The sequence below is a fragment of the Triticum dicoccoides genome, chromosome 6A, assembly GCF_002162155.2.
Source record: "Triticum dicoccoides isolate Atlit2015 ecotype Zavitan chromosome 6A, WEW_v2.0, whole genome shotgun sequence".
In the NCBI taxonomy this organism is placed as follows: domain Eukaryota; kingdom Viridiplantae; phylum Streptophyta; class Magnoliopsida; order Poales; family Poaceae; genus Triticum; species Triticum dicoccoides.
In genome coordinates this window covers 74226734-74232712 of record NC_041390.1, presented here as the reverse complement: position 1 = coordinate 74232712, position 5979 = coordinate 74226734, and the positions used below count along the sequence as shown (strand labels likewise).

Here is a 5979-nt window from a genome sequence, read left to right as displayed (position 1 = left end):
GCCCGCCTCCACGCCGGCGCCGCCCCGGCAACCTCGCCGCCGCCCTCCGGTCCCCTCATCGCCGGCCGCTGCCTCCTTCCCCGTCGTCGCTGGTGAACAGTACCGCCGCCGCCTCGGAGTCCGTGCCCGATCCAGATCTGGATCTGGGATTTTTCGGTTGACCCCTCTCCCCCGAAACCCTAATTTTCGTGCTATCTTTGACTGCTTGTATCTCCGCAACCGTAGATCCGTTTTGGACATATGATATATCAAAATCTTCGTCTCGACATGTACATCATTTCATTCCATTGCATCATTTGCATTTGAGGTCATCTTGATACCCAAAATGCTGTTAGAAGGAGGCTTCGTGAGTTAAATTGCAGAACCGTTAGTTCATCATGCACTTTTGTCATTTTTGCTATGTTTAATCCGTGCATGATATGCCTGTGCCCCTTTGGGATGTATTGTGAAGCATTTTGTCTTCTTTCCGGAGGTGCCACCCATGCATTTTTAGGATGTGTGTGTTGTCTTGTGCAAGCTTGCGAAGAGAGGTACCTGAGATTGCAGATTTCAGGGACTTAGTGATTTTCACTAAGTCTGGGATATTTTAGTTCATGATGCTATATGTCCAGCTTGTTTACTAGTGATCCGTGCCTCTTTTGAGGATGATCAGTAAGGGAGTTTTGATATTTAAGTTATGCTCTATCCATCCATGTCTTTGTTGGCATTTGTGAAGTGCTCTAGGTTGACTCAATCGAGCTCAACTTTTGCTTCATTGTTAATCTGGGCAGATCGTCAACTTGTTTGCGATTTCGCCGATGCTACCGTTAGTGTTCCATGCATGCTATGCCTTCGTTCTTGCCATGTGTAGCTAGAACTTTGTGCCTTCTTGCTGGTTATATGCTTTCCTTGCCATGACTTGCACCGTAGTGAGTGCATCGAGCTCGTTTACATGCCTTCGTGAGTTAAATTTCAGCATGTCTCAGTTTTCACTAAGTCTGAAAACTGATTGTGTTCGAGCGATGTTCGTGAGCTCGGTAGAGTATTTTGTGAACCCTTTTGGCCCCAGGTCACCTTGGGTGTTTTATTAAGCTTGTTGAGTAGCTCCATGCCATGTTCTTACTTGTCATGTTCAGGTTTTGTATCATGTTGTTTTGCTGCTCCGAAGAGAGCATCGTGATCTGAAATTTCAGACTAGTGTTAATTTCACTAAGTCTGAAATCTGTTTTGCATTTGCGTTTTAGCCATGCTTGTTTGAACCTCCTAATGGATGAATTTGCCTATGGCTCAGTGCTAGTGTTTTGTCAACCATCTTGTGTACATCACTGCCATGTATTTTGTTTTCATGTTTGGTGGCTGTAGCATGTTCATTTCGTTGCATTTAGATGCCTACTTGCTGTAATCGCAGACCGGTGCCATATCTTAAAACGCTCGCCATTTCCAAACCGTAACTCCGATTCCAATGATCTTTATATCGTTTTCAAGCGATTTCATCCCCTCTATCCAGTGGCACAATTGGTTTTCCAAGTTGATGCCAGGTTCATGCATTTCCTGTCATATCTTGCATTTTGCATCCCGCATCGCATCCCGCATAGCATATCGTCATTTCATCATATTGCTTGGTCTTGCCCGTGGTTGATTGTATCCTTGTTGCTTGTTTGTCTTGTTGGGTAGAGCCGGGAGACGAGTTCGCTACCGAGGAGCCCGTTGAGTTTGCTTGTGAGGATCCAGTCAACTCTGACAACTGTGCAGGCAAGATGATCATACCCTCGAAATCACTACTATCTTTGCTATGCTAGTTTGCTCGCTCTTTTGCTTTGCCACTGCTACGATGCCTACCTTTTGCTTGTCAGCCTCCCAATTTTCATGTTGATCCTCTAACCCACCATTGTCCTAGCAACCGTTGATTGGCTATGTTACCGCTTTGCTCAGCCCTTCTTATAGCGTTGTTAGTTGCAGGTGAAGATTGGAGCCGTTCCTTGTTGGAACATTTATTTTCTTGTTGGGATATCATTATATTGCTATGTTATCTTAATGCATCTATATACTTGGTAAAGGGTGGAAGGCTCGGCCTCTCGCCTAGTGTTTTGTTCCACTCTTGCCGCCCTAGTTTCCGTCATATCGGTGTTATGTTCCCGGATTGTTGCGTCCCTTACGCGGTTGGGTTATAATGGGAACCCCTTGATAGTTCGCCTTGATTAAAGCTTTTCCAGCAATGCCCAACATTGGTTTTACCGTTTGCCACCTAGCCTCTTTTCCCTTGGGTTTCCGGAGCCCGAAGGTCATCTTATTTTAACCCCCCCGGGCCAGTGCTCCTCTGAGCGTTGGTCCAAACTAGAGTCCTGTGCAGCGCCCCCTCGGGGAAACTCGAGGTTTGGTTTTAGTTGTATGGAGCGCTCATCTGAGTGTGCCCTGAGAAAGAGATATGTGCAGCTCCTATCGGGATTTGTCGGCACATTCGGGCGGTGTTGCTGGTCTTGTTTTAACCTGTCGAATTGTCTTGTTGTACCGGGTTGCCGAGTCTGATCGGTGTGTCTCGGGTGGAGGTCTATTCCTTCGTTGACCGTGAGAGCTTGTTATGGGCTAAGTTGGGACTCCCCTGCAGGGATTGAACTTTCGAAAGCCGTGCCCGCGGTTATGGGCGGATGGGAATTTGTTAATGTCCGGTTGTAGATGACTTGAACTAAACTTAATTAAAATGAATCAACCGTGTGTGTTACCGTGATGGCCCCTTCTCGGCGGAGTCCGGGAAGTGGACACGGTGTTGGAGTTATGCTTGCGCAGGATGTTCCTTTAGCTTCTCGCTCGTGCTTCGCCTTCTCTTCTCGCTCTCTTTTGCGTTTAAGTTAGCCACCACATATGTTAGTCGCTTGCTGCAGCTCCACATATATTTGCCTTATCCATTCCTATGAGCTTAAATAGTCTTGATCGCGTGGGTGTGAGATTGCTGAGTCCCTGTGGCTCACAGATGCTACAACTCCAGATGCAGGTCCAGGTGATTCTGCTCCAGTTGACGATTACGAGCTCATGTGGGAGTTCGACGAGGACTCTCAGCGATACTATGTGTCTTTTCCGGATGATCAGTAGTGGTACCTAGTTGGGGTTATCGATTCAGGACCTTGTCGCATGTTGGGGGTCTTTTCTGTTTTGGCACCGCAGTCGGGCCATGAGTGATTGTTTGATGGATGTTATTTATGTACTCTGATGTGACGTGGCGAGTGTAAGCCAACTATGTTATCTCCCCCTTTTATTATATATTACATGGGATGTTGTAATGATTGCCTGACTTGCGACATTGCTTTCAATGCGGTTATGCCTCTAAGTCGTGCCTCGACACGTGGGAGCTATAGCCGCATCGAGGGCGTTACAAGTTGGTATCAGAGCCTTCCCCGACCTTAGGAGCCCCATTGCTTGATCGTTTTTAGCAGCCGAGTTGTGTCTAGAAAAAAAATGTTTTGAGTCCTCAGGAATTATATATCGGAGAGCTTAGGAATTCTTTTTACTTCCCAGTCTCCTCATCGCTCTGGTAAGGCATCCTGACGTAGAGTTTTGACTCTTCTCTTCTAAAATTTCACTAAAATTTTTAGGTTCACGCGAGTATCTTGGTTTTGTTCCGATGGTTTTGTGACAAGAACATTGTTCTTGGTGCCTCCTGTCTTTAGGGGTTGTGGCAGTGTCCCCGGGAGTTGAGCTCCGAGGTGTTGTCGTCACAATTTTATCGTTGCAATTCTGGTATACTTGAGATATGTTCGCCGACATCGAAAATCTCTTTTATGCAGTTCGTTGGTGAGATAACCTCGACGCCACCCAGTACTGGGGCGGGAGTTCGGGAGTATCGCCATAACTTGTATAACGGATGCTTTTCGAAGGTTGAGGTAGATGGTTTCCGAAGTTTTCCTGGTTATGTGTTGAAGGATGGATACAGCTGGATGTAGGATTTGCTAGTTTGGGTGAGATATTGTGCTTCCCCTGTATCCCCAACACCTGATTGCATAACCGGAAAGGTTCGGGAGTTTCATAGGTGGGAAATCTAGTAGCTCTAGTTCTTCTTCCACGGATATTGGTTTGAGATTGGGATTTCTTACCGATTATTCATTCTTGATCCGTACCTTGTTGATTTATTTCTCTACCTTAATTCTTCGTGGCTTCGCAATTTATGGATATGTGATCATTTGAAGAGGAATGCATTCGTTCATTTTGTTCGGATGTGAAGACTATATGTTGCAATTTTCATTCCGTTGGATTCAGCTTCTATGTTGTTGTCTATCTATGTGCTAATGGTGGTCAACCTCTTCGTGACTGGGTTTCCAAAGTCCAAGCGTGGCAATGATGCTATATTTGTTGTCATCGACAAGCTCACCAAAGTGGCTCATTTCCTGCCTATCAAAGAGTCAATCACTGCAGCTCAATTGGCGGAACTCTATACCTCTCGCATTGTCTCTCTGCACGGTATTCCTCAAGTGATATCTTCAGACCGTGGCAGCATCTTTACCTCCAAGTTTTGGGATTCTTTTCAGAAAGCCATGGGCACCAACATCCGCTTCAGCACAGCTTTCCATCCTCAAACAAGCGGTCAAGTCGAGCGTGTCAACCAAATTCTTGAAGATATGCTCAGGGCTTGTGTGATCTCCTTCGGCATGAAGTGGGAGGATTGTCTTCCTTATGCTGAATTCTCATACAACAACAGCTTTCAAGCAAGTTCGGGCAAGGCCCCCTTTGAAATTCTGTATGGCAGGAAGTGCCGTACCCCTCTCAACTGGTCTGAAACCGGTGAACGTCAGCTGCTGGGTAATGACTTAATCACAGAAGCAGAAGAGATGTGCAAAGTCATTCGTGATAACCTCAAAGCAGCCCAGTCCCGCCAGAAGTGCTACTATGATAGTAAGCACCGTGAATTAGCTTTCGAGATCGGAGATCATGTTTACGTCCGCGTCTCTCCCATGAAAGGTACTCGTCGCTTCGGTATCAAAGGGAAGCTTGCCCCTAGATACGTGGGACCTTTCAAGATTGTCAGCAAGAGGGGCGACCTCGCCTATCAACTCGAGCTTCCTTCAAACTTTGCAAATGTTCATGATGTGTTCCATGTCTCTCAGCTTCGAAAGTGCTTCAAGACTCCTGACCGCACCGTCAACTTCGAGGACATTGAGCTCCAAGAAGATCTCTCCTATCGTGAGCACCCAGTTGCTATTCTCGAAGAGGCTGAACGCAAGACTCGCAACAAGTCAATCAAATTTCTCAAAGTCAAGTGGTCACACCATTCCGACCGTGAAGCTACCTGGGAACGCGAGGATCACCTCCGTTCTGAGTACCCGGAGTTCTTTCAGTCCTAGATCTCGGGACGAGATCTTTTCGTAGTGGTGGAGTGTTGTAACGCCCCAGATATACTTTCTTTATTTGTATCCAACTCTTGCCGTCCCTGGCGCTAAGTTATATTTATTTCTCGGGTTCGGGTCTTTGTCTCCGTGTGTTGTTTTTCTTTTCGTGCATCTCTTATCATGTCATCACGTGCATTGCATTTGCATACATGTTCATCTCATGCATTCGATCATTTTCCCCGTTGTCCGTTTTGCATTCCGGCGCTTCGTTCTCCTCCGGTGGTCATTTCTAGTCTTCTTTCGTGTGTGGGGTTAAACATTTCCGGATTGAACCGAGACTTGCCAAGCGGCCTTGGTTTACTACCGGTAGACCGCCTGTCAAGTTTCGGGTCATTTGGACTTCGTTTGGCACTCCAACGGTTAACCGAGGGACCGAAAAGGCCTCGTGTGAGTTGCAGCCCAACACCCCCCAAATTTGGCCCAAAACCCACCAAACACTGCTCCATGTCCTAGAGCGTTCGATCACGATCGTGTGGGCGAAAATCGCACCTCATTTGGACTCTCCTAGCTCCCTCTATGCCTATATATACACCCCTCCGTTTTCGGATCTCTCCCTCTCCCCGAAACCCTAAAAAAAAAAACATCCCCGCCAGATCCGCGCCGACGGACGTGTCCGGGCGAGCCG

At 47.0% G+C, this 5979-nt stretch overlaps 1 pseudogene; it reads left to right on the top strand.

The window, feature by feature from the left end:
- The window catches only part of LOC119315664, a 32096-nt pseudogene that overhangs the window by 7047 nt on the left and 19070 nt on the right, over positions 1 to 5979 (top strand).